At 38.5% G+C, this 14770-nt stretch overlaps 1 long non-coding RNA gene across 1 annotated transcript; it reads right to left on the bottom strand.

Moving 5' to 3' along the window:
• Positions 1-6511: 6511 nt before the first annotated feature.
• On the bottom strand, positions 6512-9453 carry LOC112190293. The gene is made up of 3 exons (XR_002932340.2): positions 9230-9453; positions 8259-8335; positions 6512-6731 (listed from the first exon to the last, which is right to left on the bottom strand). It is a non-coding gene; the product is annotated as an uncharacterized LOC112190293 (long non-coding RNA).
• Positions 9454-14770: the final 5317 nt, after the last annotated feature.

The following is a 14770-nucleotide window of genomic DNA, read 5'->3' as shown; positions in this document are numbered from 1 at the left end:
GATTGAGTTGTGGATTTGTTCATTTTATTGTAAATATTTGTAATATATTTAAATTGTAGAAAAATAAAAGTATTTTTTTTGAATAAAAAATAAAAATATTATTATGTTTAGGTTGCAAATTAATTAGCAGAAATTTTTTTTTTTAACATGCTGTTACTTTTACACACAGAAATCAGTGAGAGTTAGGGTAAAAGGATTTGACACAGAAATCCGTGTGAGATAAGTATTTATTTGACACAGAAATCCGTGTGAGATTGATACGTATTTGGTACAGAAATCCGTGTGAAATAGAGTTGTTCACACGGATGCATTCCATTACGGTGATCTATATTTACGGAAAGATAGTGGGGCCCACTTCTAATATTCACACGGACAAAATAATCCGTGTGAGATAGGTATGTATTTGACACAGAAATCCGTGTGAGATAAGTACGTATTTGGCACAGAAATCCGTGTGAAATAGAGTTGTTCACACGGATTGCAGCTAATTCCGGTAATTTATATTTGTGGAATTATAGTGGGGCCCACGTAAGTATTTCACACGGACAACATAATCCGTGGCGGATGAGCATTACCCCCCCTCCAAACCACACGGTAATACCAATCTGTGCGTGCACCGTCGGTAAAAGCTATCACACACTGAAATCCGTGTGAGATAGTCTTATTACCCATAGATTAAAATCCGTGGGTAATTGTTGTTTTGCTAGTAGTGAACTCATTTGCTTATGATTCAAAGCTCGGGAACTTTTTGCTGTAGGCAACCGGACCATTATATGGTATACTCTAGTGCGAACGGAAAGATATTCGTATGTATATGCTGCATAGTGCGACATGGCATTCCTCATAAAAACGCCCATCAGTTCCTACCATACAAAAATTAATCAATGCCAAGTACAGTGTCTCTAATCTGTACATGTATAAGGTGACAAAATGATTTCATTTAATTTTCTTGGTTTTCATAGGGTTGTACTATGTATTGTAATATAATACCTGTTGTGGGAAATCACCATCATCCAATCGAACATTCATCAAAACTTATGCAGCAGGATGAACAGGAGTAGATAGTTTTTTTTTTTTTTTTTCCTTCTTTGTGAATATTATAGACACATGCTTTGTTATATGTATATCGTCTGAATTAAACCTTCAAATTCTAACAATTTCTCTCACTGTTGATATGCTTTTAATTGGGCAAGAGGCTAACAACAACAACAAAAAGTAATTCATATATTCCTGTGTAACCTTATTTATGCAATTCGATGGAGAAAGGAAACTTAATTTGGAGTCTGTACGTAAAAGCAACCTACTTAATTAGCTCACTAAGGATACGATCACTAGGAGCACTTTTCTGGTACTCTGAATGGACTTCACAAAACAAAGTGGTATCTGGCAATAGTGTCTTCTTTTGCACTTCTGTATATTCTTCTCTTCTGCAGGGATTTCTGTATGCAAGATTTTGCAATCCGTCAAGCTTTATTTTTTTTAAGAGAAAATAAATTAAACGGTAAAACCTCTGAAGCAAGCAGAATTTACATTTTTATTATTTAGAAGCCTCCACTGGAATCCTATTGGTCCAAAAAGTATTCTCTAAAAACATGTTTGAAAGAGATTGATGAGAAGTGAACAACAAGCTTCTTTATGTCTCCATTGACTTTGATTAATCTCCAAGGCGGGATTACTACACCATTGATTGCATTTATGACTAACTTTGAGTCCCCCTTCCACTTCTACTATCATGTAGTCCTTTCTTTTCCACAAGTAAGGCTATCACGCAAGGCAATGACTTCTGCGACCAGTACTGTTGTATTGCCAACATGTCGAGTAGCTGCTATAAGCAGGGGCGGATCCTGAAATTTTTTTTCAGGTAAGGCAAGTCAATGGCAGGAGGGGAAGGGAGGAAAATTAGAGAGAAGCTGCAAATTTTGGAGGCAATTATGAATATTTTGCCTTAGTTTTGCCATGTTTTTGCCTTGATTTTGTCTAATTTCTGCAATTTTCTTCTCCAATTCACCTTGTTTTGCCCTATTTTTGCCACTTTCACAGCCCTTGCCTACACTAAATCAATATAAAATCAAAAATCCAGTCTAGGCAAGTGCCCAAGCTGGGCTCTATGTGGATCCGCCCCTGGCTATAAGAGGATTTCTAAAGCAGTCTCTAATCACAAATCCTCATCAAGCTTTATTTGATATGACATCAATTCGTACAAATAGTAGCAATGAATCCACTAAGCACTAAGCGAACAGGAACATTCCACTTAGAAGATACATCAGATCGGACTATCGGAGTGCCATCTTATGTGTTGTTGAGTTGCACTCCCTAAAAACATGAGAAAAGAAAGCATTAGGTATAGAAGTTAACAAATCTCTAAAGTTTTCCACAATCCTAACAAAACCAGAACCATCATCTAGGGTATGGTACTCTAGGGTTCATACTCTATAGTCTATATATATGGAGACTTCACACCGCACCTTTTTTTTTCTTTTTCTTTTTTAAATTGATTGTTTCCCACTAATGAAATGACATGTCATGTCTACAAACTATTGTGACCTAAATTTGCAACTGCATCAGCTACAAAATTTGCTTCTCTAAAAATATGTGTGAAAGAGATTGATGAGAAGTGAACAACAATCTTCTTTATGTCTCCAATGACTTTGATTAATCTCCAAGCTAGGCGGGGTTACTACTTCATTGATTGCATTTATGACTAACTTTGAGTCCCCCTTCCACTTCTACTTTCCTGTAGCCCTTTCTTTTCCACAAGTAAGGCTATCACGCAAGGCAATGACTTCTGCGACCAATACTGTTGTATTGCCAACATGCCGAGTAGCTGCTATAAGAGGATTTCTAAAGCAGTCTCTAATCACAAATCCTCATCAAGCTTTATTTGATATGACATCAATTCGTACAAATAGTAGCAATGAATCCACTAAGCACTAAGCGAACAAGAACATTCCACTTAGAAGATACATCAGATCGGAGTGCCATCTTATGTGTTGTTGAGTTGCACTCCCTAAAAACATGAGAAAAGAAAGCATTAGTTATAGAAGTTAACAAATCTCTAAAGTTTTCCACAATCCTAACAAAACCAGAACCATCATCTAGGGTATGGTACTCTAGGGTTCATACTCTATAGTCTATATATATGGAGACTACACACCACGCCTTTTTTTTTTCTTTTTTTTTTAAATTGATTTTTTCCCACTAATGAAACGACATGTCGTGTCTACAAACTATTGCCCGCAATATTGCACAGACTTCCCTGCGGTTGCGCGCCAAAAACACCCGAACTCCTTCGACGCCGAAATCACACCCCTCCAAGGCTCCAACTCTCTCTCTTCACTCCTCCCAAAAAAACCGTATTCTTCCTTCTCCTCACAGGTATCGTGGAAGCCCTTTTTTTTTTTTTTGTTTATGTTTCATCTTAATCAAAACGAGCTGCTTTCCCTTCTTGTACTTCTCTCACTTTCTTCAAAATTGTGGACTTTTTCGGTTCCACTAAAGATCATGGAAGACTGTGTTGAAGACGCAATGGCTTTGCTCACAGTTCCGAGGAGGTGGAGGAGCTCTCCGTTCCCAGAGGTGGGCCCCTCTACGTTGAGAATCTAGTCAGATATAGCAAGATTAAGAGAATGAATTGTCTGATATTTGATTCATCTTACAGTAGAGGTATATAAAGAGATCTACAGGAATACAATTGACTTACGTCTCTATTCTCTACCACACATAGAACTATGATACAATTACAATATATTACATCCCTAATGTTATGCCATGACTCACGCTAACACTCCGACTCAAGTTGGCGCATATACATCAACCATGCCCAACTTGCTTAGTGAGTCATAAAACGCCTTCCTGGAAACTCCTTTGGTAAGTATATCTACAAGTTGCTCTTTAGTTGGAACAAAGGGAAAGCTAATAATTTTGGCATCTACCTCCTCCTTTATAAAGTGACGATCAATCTCCACATGCTTTAGTACGATCATGCTATACTGGATTCTGTGATATGTCAATAGCTACCTTGTTGTCACAATACAACTGCATGGTACTTTTGAGTTTGAAACCCAGATCACGTAACAGATTTCTCAGCCACATCAATTCACACACTTCGTGAGCCATGCCTCTATATATACTCGGCCTCAGCACTAGAATGTGCCACAACCTTCTGTTTCTTACTCTTCCATGTAACCAGATTACCTCCCACAAAGGTAAAGTAACCTGATGTTGACCTCCTGTCTGTAATATTTCCAGCCCAATCTACATCTGTAAAGCCACAAACCTCAAGAATGTTGCTGTGTTTAGAAAACAATACTCCTCTTACTGGAACAGACTTCAAGTACTTCAAAATTCTCATAACAGCATCCATGTGACTCTCACTTGGGTTATGCATGAACTGACTCACCACACTCACTACATATGCAACATCTGGTCTAGTATGAGCCAAATAAATCAAGCACCCAACCAACCTCTGATAGTGAGCTCGATCAGTAGGTACCTGATTTGGATACTCAGCTAAACAATAGTTTTGCTCAATAGGAGTATCAACAGGTCTGCAATCCAACAAACCTGTCTCTGTCAGCAAGTCAAGAACGTACTTCCTCTGACACATATAGATTCCTTCTCTCCCCCTGGCTACCTCAATTCCTAAGAAGTACTTAAGTTAACCCAAGTCCTTCATCTCAAATTCAGATGCTAGCTGTCTCTGCAGTCTACCCATCTCAACAGTATCATTGCTAGTGATTACCATATCATCCACATAAATAATTAGAGCTATTACCTTCCCTTGTTGATGCTTGAGGAACAAGGTATGGTCTGAGTTGCTCTGTCTGTAACCAACCTTCCACATGAGCTGTGAAAATCTCCCAAACCAAGCACGAGGTGATTGTTTGAGACCACACAGAGACTTTCTCAATTTGCATACAAAATCACTAGGAGAAGCAACTACATACCTAAGTGGAAGGCTCATGTACACTTCCTCGGTTAACTCTCCATGAGGAAATGCATTCTTGACATCAAACTATCGAAGTGGCCAGTTTAAACTAGCAGCGAACGAGAGCAGAACCCGAATAGTGTTCATCTTAGCAACAGAAGCAAACATTTCATCGTAGTCTATACCATACATCTGAGTAAACCCCTTTGCTACAAGGCGTGCTTTGTACCGATTCACTGATCCATCTGCATTATGCTTCACGGTAAACACCCAACGACAACCTACAGCCTTCTTTCCTTGTGATGGAGGCACAAGTTGCCAAGTATTGTTCTTCTGCAATGCCCCCATCTCTTCCTCCATTGCCTTCCTCCACTTTGGATCCCCCAATGCATCCTGCACTTTGTTAGGTACTGATATAGCAGATATTTGATTCAAAAATGATTCATATGACTTAGACAATCTTTTAGTGGACATATAGTTGGCTACTGGGTATTTTGATTTGGTAGTAAGAGTAGGTTCATATCTTTTGACTGATTAACCTCAAGTGGTCCTATTTGGTAACACATATTACCCAACATTAGACTCACTACTACTAGTACCAGTAGATGGACATACCACAAATGAGTGATCTTCATTACCAGGAAGCTGTGGGTCAGGGGTAGAAGCGATGGCAGGAGGGGCAATTGTATCTTCAACCTCATGTTCAGTGATTGAAACTAGTGTCTGGATGTCTGTCGCTTCTGCTGCTAGAAGCGATGAGCTAATGATCTCAACTGGATTCGTCAAAATACTCCCTGCCTGTGTGACTTCCACTCCTCCTTTTGATTCCTCCCCCCTCTCCATGATACAGATATTCAAAATATGAATTTTCCCCCTGAAGAGTTGTATCCGAAGAGGAAAAATAACTCATGTCCTCAAAGAAAGTAACATCCATAGTGACATAGTACTTTCTGGTAGGTGGATGATAACACTTGTACACTTTCTGATAGCCTCCGTAACCAACAAACACACACTTGAGTGCCAGGGAATCCAACTTAGACCTTTGGTTGTTAGGGACATGGACAAAAACAACATAACCAAATACACGAGCTGGAAGATTATGAAATGAAGGTAAGGAGACATGAGATGCAAGAACCTCAAATGGAATTTTTCCCTGAAGGACACTGGACGGAAGACGATTGATAGGATGGGAGGAATCATGTACAGCGTCACCCCAAAGATACTTAGGCATATGATCACTAAAGAGAAGGGCATGAGCCATATCAAGTAAATGACGGTTTTTCCTTTCAGACACTTCATTTTGTTCTGGTGTTTGTGGACATGTAGTTTCGTGAACAATCTCATGGGTTTTCAAAAACTCTTAGAAAATATGATTAACATATTCTCCCCCATGGTCAGAACGAAGGCCTTTAATGGTGCTATGGTATTGTGTTTGAACAAGAGTGCGAAAGGTTTGAAAAGCTGGAAATACTTCATATTTGGTTTTAAGAAGAGCAACCCATGACAATCTAGTACAATCATTGTCACACCCCGAATCTTGAAATAAGGATTCAAATCCGGAACATGACTAAAAACAATACAAATACGTTCTGAATTTTTCTCTCAGAAAACAACCACTAAATACACCTCTTGATATTACAGAAACCAAATCCTCAAGCTACTTATTACAGCACACTCTCACCAAATCAAATTGTAAAACTCAATGAGTAAAATTCTCCTCACAAAACAAATGCTATAAATCCAATACTAATACTCTAAACCGCACGATCACTGCCCTGATTCTCCTGACCTGTGAGATTACCCGCTACACAATTTGAATAGTGTACCGGGAATGCAACAACACCAAACCCGGTAAGCCATGACAGCCCGTATGAGTAAACAAGAAAGAACTGTTGATTTATTTAATTACAATTATTATAACTCAAGTAAACAATCAACACACTCACAAGGTAACTCCAAAAATCTCATAAACATAAAAGTAGGTATTTTTCGATACTCTCTTTTAAAACTCAATCAACAAATATTGCATCATTAATATGTGAAATAACATTAAAATAACACATGCTTGATTTTCTTTTCACTAATACCTTCACATATTCAAAATATATCATGGATAGATATTTGATCAAAATAACATAACACCTTCACATATTCCAAATATATCATGGATAGGTATTTGATCAATTCCACATAACACCTTCACATATTCAAAATATATCATGGATAGATACTTGATCAAATTCACATAACACCTTCACATATTAAAAATATATCATGGATAGATATTTGATCACAATAATATAAGAATACTGATCACAACCAACAAATATTGTAACATTAATATGTAAAATAACATTAAAGCAACACATGCTTGATCATTTAAGCAACACATGCTAATTGATCATTAAACATAAAAGCAACACATGCTTGATCATAAAAGCACCACATGCTAATTGATCATTAAACATAAAAGCAACACATGCTTGATCATAAAAGCACCACATGCTAATTGATCTTTAAACATAAAAGCAACACATGCTTGATCATAAAAGCACCACATGCTAATTGATCTTTAAACATAAAAGCAACACATGCTTGATCATTAAAGCAACAAATGCTAAATCATTAAACATTAAAGTATGTATACTCAAAGTAAGCACTCTTCCTAAGAGTATAATAGTACACTATCTGAAGGGACTAGAGCCCACAGCTTAACTTCCACATAACACCAAAACACATTTACCAGTAATTCACTTAAGCACGGGGTAGTAGATAACACCCGGCTTCACAATTGTACTTTTCAGACATAATCAAATTCACAACATACAATCTTTATAAATTATAGATCGTATATATGTATATGTACACTCACATAAAGAGACATATTATTTCAAGACAAATCTTTACTTCTTAAAATAATTTCCACATATTCACAATTGGCATATAAAATAGCTTTCACACCACATGATCAACATTTCATTATTCAACAATTAAATAGGAGATTAATAGCTTGAATAATATCCAATCCATTCTCAATCATTTCATCATTCCAATCACACGTCAACCAAAATATATATTCCACGCAAATATATATATACGTAATCATCCGCTCAGGAATGACCACTAATACCAACTATAGTTCAAGCATAAAAACCGTGAAATTCATTTGTATAGTAAAATCATTTTACTTACCTATGGACCGTAGTTGATCAAGTCCATATGATTTAAGACAAATATTTATCCCACAAATATTTTCACACAATTACGACAAAAAAAATAAAGTAATTAAATTTATTCAGTTCGTAATATGAACCACGTGAGGTTTACTCACCTCTAATCCAGCTGCGTCTTCCAAAAAGTCAATTATAACGATATTCCAAACGCTCGTCAACTCAAACCGTCAAGTACCTAATCAAGTATGGTCTCTGCTTAGTAAACGAAACACGAAATAAACTTAAACGACGATCCAACGGTCAGATTCTAAAATAAAGACGATCCAACGGTCGGATTCTAAAATAAAGACGATCCAACGGTGGGATCCGAAAATAAAGACGATCCAACGGTCGGATCGAAATTATATGATGATCCAACGGTCGGATCCTCACGGATCGCCCTTAGGATCATCCTCCAAAAATATCACGAAGATCCAACGGTCGGATCTTCCTGAATCGTCCTTATAAACACCTCCACAAGATTTCATGAAAATCCGACGGTCGGATTCTCACGAATCGCCTTCCGAATTACTATTTCACAATTATACGAAGATCCAACAGTCGGATCTTCGCCCGTGACCTCACAAAGTCACCGGGACAGTCATACGATCAACATACTAAAATTTGAAGTAAAACCGATGGTCTGATCTTCACAGATCGAAAACCGAAGATAAACGTAAAAACGTAAATCCACTATTTATCAACTTTTTCTAAAATAATCTTATAATATATCAAAACGCTCGTATCGATGCACAGATGAATAAACTGAAAACAGAACACAAAAATACGGCCGGACGCGCCGCCACGCGCTGCCACAAGCGGCGGTCAAACCAGCGGTCAACGGCGGCGGTCAACGCCGGGCCAACCACCTCCGATGGCAAAGTGACCAACTACAAACTTCTTCAGAATTAAAGGGTGATTAACTTTCATAACTGGAGCTAAGTCTGGTTTGGCCTAGATCGTCCTAGATCAAGCTTTGAAGTTTGGATTAATCTGGATCGTCCATCCAAACCCAGATTGAATCAGAACCGTCCAAAAAGTCAAACCATGATCTAGCGTTCTATACACAAAATCGTGATGAAAGACTTACATAGGGATGATCAGCATGAGGAGGAGATCACGAAAATGGGAAGGATCGGCCGAGGAGATGCCGGAAAACGGGAAGTCCGGCCGGGTCACCGATCGGAACTGTGGCTCCTTCGATCCAGCTTTCGGGGCAGCGGCGGAGCAAATCGATGGCAGAGGGCGACTTGGCGGAGCACGGCGATCACGGAGAGGGCCGGGTCGTGGCCGGAAGACGTCGGAGGAGGGAGATGGGTCCGGGTCGGGTCGGTCGGAACCCGAGGGTTCTGAAGAGAAACCGAAGAGAGAGAACGGAGAGTTCTGGGGGACTGTTCCGCAAAAACTCAAAACTTTCGTCCTTAATGAAAAATCAGAGTTTTTCGGCTATTTATAGAAAAATTCCAATTTTCAAATATTCATAACTTATTCATACGAACTCCGAATATTGTGTTCCACATATGCACGCGATCGTATCGACGAGCTCTACAACTTTCATGAAGGAAATTTTCCCAAATTCGGTACGTATAAAAAGTCAACTTTCGCGGGCCCCTAAATAACGTTCGATTTCGAAAATAAAATCGTTTGAACTACTTCCACATCTTCTCCAAGCTTCGTACTCGCTCCTAATACCGAGAAATCAATTCTAAAAATCCACAGAATTTAATTTGGATTTTTCGGGGTATTACAATCATCAATAAACAACACAAAGTATCTCATACCCGATACAGTGGGTTCTCTAGAATGTCCCCAAACATTAGAATGAATCAACTCAAAAGGAATAACACTTTTATTAGAAATACTAGGAGAATAAGTAGCATGATGACTCTTTGTCAAAACACATGTTTCACAATGTAAAACAGACTCATCCACACCAATAAACAAAGTAGGCATAGTTTTTCTTATAAGACTAAAAGAGGGATGCCCTAAACGGCAATGCCACAACCAAATTTCACTTAGCTTATCAGAACTCGAAGTCAAAGCGGCGCGAGACTGTGCTTCTCGTTTCTCTCCTGCGTATGTCTGATCCAGATGGAACAACCTGCCCCTCAGATACCCCCGACCGATTTTCTCCCTGGTGGGAAGATCCTGAAAAATCACATACATAGGATAAAAGGTTACAGAGCTTTTAGACTCAGTATTCAACTAGAGAACAGATATCAAATGGTGAGATAAGTCAGGCACATATAACACATTATGAAGTTCTAAGGTAAGAGTAATACGAACTGACCCTGACCCTAACACAGGAAAGGCCTCACCATTGGCATTGGTTACATAGGACACTGATGGGGAAGACAATTCAGTAAAATATGATTTATCATAAGTCATATGATCGGAGGCACCAGAATCAATAATACATGTATCAGAACTAACAAAGTTAGAAACCTTTAAAGCCATACCAATTTTATCTCGACCAGCTATAGAGGCTGTAGGAGTAGCTCCACCTGCTGTATGATGATCTTGTCCAGCCACTCCATAGAAATCTAGTTCTTGGACCAATTGAACAGCAGCTGCTTTCGCCTTACGACGATAACCTTGCTTTTTAGGTTTAAGGTGTGGGTTCAACTTCCAAAAAGTCTCCCGAACATGCCCAAGGTCGTTGCAATCAAAGCATTGAGGACGAGGGCGGTTGGTGAAGCCTTGTGGGAAACCTTGCTGATGAAGTGGGGCTGAACTCTGCTGCTGAAGGAAAGGTGCTGGTGACTTGGCCTGAATGGCTAGGCTAGATACTTCAACCTGTGCATGTTTGACACTTTCCTGCTGAGACTCATCCTTGCGGATGTATGTAAAAGCTGTGTTCACATTAGGAGGGTCTGTCATTGTAAGCAATTCTCCCTTGGCACTACTATGCTTCTCATCAAGCCCTCTCAGGAATACATGAACCTTCTCAAGTTCCTTCTCCTTTTGGTACCACAAAAGATCCTTCGGATTCTTGATCTTGCAAGGACGCTTCTGATCAATTTCAGCTCATACATTCTTCAGCTTGGTGAAATACACAGCTACTGGTTGTCCATTCTGTTGCAAACTGGCAACTTTGCACATCAATTCATGAACCTGTATAAAATCAGATTCATTTGTATACAAATCTCCCAATGTCTTCCATATTTCTTCAGCAGTCTCACACTCTTCCACCAGCTGTAGCACATCTTCAGTCATGGCTTTGAATAAGATAGCCATCACAAATCCATCATCATCTTCCCACTTAGCATAGGCATACACTTCCTCCTCACTCGGAGCTTTGGTTGGTCCAGTCACATGTCCCATCTTGTGTATGCCATGAAGATGGACAGGCATAATCTTCTTCCACGTTCGAAAATTGGTACCATTGAGTTTAGTACCTCCAAAAGAACCACCGTCTGAACTTCGAACAGAAATCTCAACCTTCTGGACGTCATTGATCTTGGAACCCTGACCTTCACTATCATCACTACCCAATGCAACAATAGCAAAAAACACACAAATCCAAAGTATGCAGCGAAAATAAGAAGAACAGAAGGCTCCAAAAGAACAATAACAGAAACCCTTTTCTTTTTCTTTCGTTCTTTCTTCTTTTTTTTTTTTAGGGTAACCTGTTGGGGTTGACTGGGCTAGCTGACCGAGTGAGGCGGGTTGACTGGGCTGACCGAGTTGACCTAGTGTGGCTGACCGAGATGGAGGCGAGCGACCGGAATAGGGGCTTACTTGCGACGCCGGGCTGAGTTGAGTTTGGGCACGATCGTGGACTGGAGCACAGCCGGAGATGGATCAGGTGGCCGGACGAGGACTGGGTCGAGTCTGGACACAGACGAACTGAAGAGAGATTGGGAGACGAACTGAAGAGATCGGTCTCTGGTGTCGGAGGCAGACGAAGGAGCTCTGGACAAGAGACGAGGCAGGTCTGGGTAAGAGAAGAGCGTCGGCGATCTGAGGACTGAACGATCTGGGATTGACGTGAAGATAAGGACGACAGTCTTTGGCTGAAGACAAAGCCGAGCAAAAAAGAGAGGACGTCTGAACAACGTCGTTTTAGAGACTGACCCAAAAATTGGGTTTTAACCCAACTGTCTCCCTCAGATTGAGAAAAGACTTAAAGAAAAAAGAGACAAAGTCCTTTTCGGATCTTTGCTCTGATACCAAGTTAGATATAACAAGATTAAGAGAATGAATTGTATGATATTTGATTCATCTCACAGTGGAGGTATATAAAGAGATCTACAAGAATACAATTGACTTCCATCTCTATTCTCTACCACACATAGGAAAGGTAAGTACTAACTATGATACAATTATAATATATTACATCCCTAATGTTATGCCATGACTCACGCTAACAAATCTGAACGTTCCTCTCACCAGTGTTGGTCTCTTTCAGTCTTCGATCTATTCTCCAAGAGCTTCAGGTGAGCTTGGTTTTGTTGCGCATTGAAGTAGTCTGAACTACTCCTCAAAACGAAAGTTGAGTGGAACTTCTTATAACAGCTATTGTCTCCGAAAGAAGTTCAAAACAGCTTTGTACATTACGTTTGAGCAATCTGCCTTAGAATACTTTATATACACATTGACATATAGCAGGTTCATGTGGTTTCTGGATTCTTATGCTTTCAATTATTAATCCAGGCCTTTGGTCTTGCATTTGTTGTTTGTCATGGTTGTTCAATTTTCCTTGACTTTTGCATGCACTTTAAAGTTTACTTTTCCTTGGTGGCTTGAACATGATTGTGAAGATACTCTGGGATTGAAAGCTAGTCTTTACATGACTCTTGCATGTGTGTTAGAATAATCTTCTTTCTATTTTGGACAAGCGTACACTTAATCATTTATCTTTCATGTGTATTTCAAATTATATACTTGCTGATCATTTGGTTTTTATAAACACTATTCAGGATAGCAGTAGATCTTGAGACATCAAATGGTAAAACTTGTTATACGAAGTCAAGAAAAAGAAAAGGAATGAAGGTAAAATAAGATATATATTACTTCGCTGTGTCTGTTACAAGTGTATTTATATTTGGTGATTGTAGGATGATGAAGATCCTTCCGAACTTCCATCTATTCCAGAGGAACCCCCTTATGAATGGTCAGTCACATCAATACTTGTTTAAATAGTTTACCTTAAAATTTGCACACATGGTAGGTTCATCAAGGTACCTTATCCACATTAGCTTATGGCACCATTATTTGTTTTCTAAATTCTTGCACATTTAATTTTTTCCCCTTCTCTGCAATTGTTCTGTTGTTGAACAATGATTCTGAGAATTGTTCAATGCATTCCCTTGACTTTTTCTTGTACTTCAAATTGCACTCTTGGTGGTTTTAACTGGATATGGTTTATTTGACATTTGCATGTCTTATGATAGTCTTCAAGTGCTCTTGTCACTGTGATGAGTATTGTCTATATGCTTGTAATGATTGACCTTCTATGCAAAATTCCAAATTCTATCATCTCTAATTGATTGACTTTTATATACTGGCAATATTCAGGAGAGGAGACAATCCTGAGACATCAAATGAAAAATATTATATAACGTATTCAAGGAAAAGAAGAAGAATATTGAAGGTAAATAGTCATGCTTATGAGTTATGAAACTGAAAGATCCTTTACTTCTCTGTGTTTGCTGTTAGTGTAATTATGTTGTTGGCAATTGTAGGACGACGAAGGTGCTCTAAATGTTTTGCCGATTTTAGAAAAGCCTGTCAAGGAAAGGTCAGCCATATTATTACATATTTCAACAAATTAGCCTAAAATTCTACTCGTATTTCTATCATGTAGGGTCATCAGGGTATCTCGTATCACCTTGACATAGTGGGCATCATTATGTGGTTTCTTGATTGTTATCCATTTAGTTTCCTATAGGCATTTGTTCTTTAATCATGGTAAGCGATAATTTTGACATCTCTGCGCAAAGTAAATATTCCCTTGAATTTTTGTCGTGTATCAATTTTCACTTCTCTCTTGGTGATTCTGGATAGTGTTTATCTCATTCATGCATATGTCCTGTAATTGATTCTTTCCTCTACTTTGTACAAGCATTCTCTATTTATTTTTAAGTCATTCATCTACCGTGTGGATTTTAAAATTAGAGTGATTCTATTCATACTTTCATATTTAGTATGTAGACCTCCATATTTTTTTTTTTAAATCCTATTTTACCTTTTGAAAAATGTGGGATATAAAAAACAGAGAGAGATGATGAGAGGCTACCATGGCTATTTGAAGCTCAGCACCTCCATCTCTCCCCTGAGCAAATCTTCTAGTCATCTCAACATCAACCACGCACACCAATTACATCTCACATTGATATGGGTTTTTTGTATTCAAGTCTTTAATAAACAAAATTACTGGATTGTTTTGATTTTTTATAGGGAATTAAAACAAATCATGAATTTAATTGAAGGAATTGCAAGCGTACACTACTAAGATTAAATGAATGATCAGTTGTGATGCTTTTAGTTATGACCTTGATTACACCCAACGACATATGATTTTAGAACTATTTACAAGATATGTAATGTAGAGAAGAGTCAAATACTCTCCAAGCCTATGTTTTTTCAACAATGATGACGTATAGAAACTATGCTTTCTTAGGTGTTG

This window comes from Rosa chinensis, chromosome 2, assembly GCF_002994745.2.
Source record: "Rosa chinensis cultivar Old Blush chromosome 2, RchiOBHm-V2, whole genome shotgun sequence".
In the NCBI taxonomy this organism is placed as follows: domain Eukaryota; kingdom Viridiplantae; phylum Streptophyta; class Magnoliopsida; order Rosales; family Rosaceae; genus Rosa; species Rosa chinensis.
Note: the sequence above shows the minus strand (reverse complement) of the source record. Positions and strands in the feature narration are given on the sequence as shown.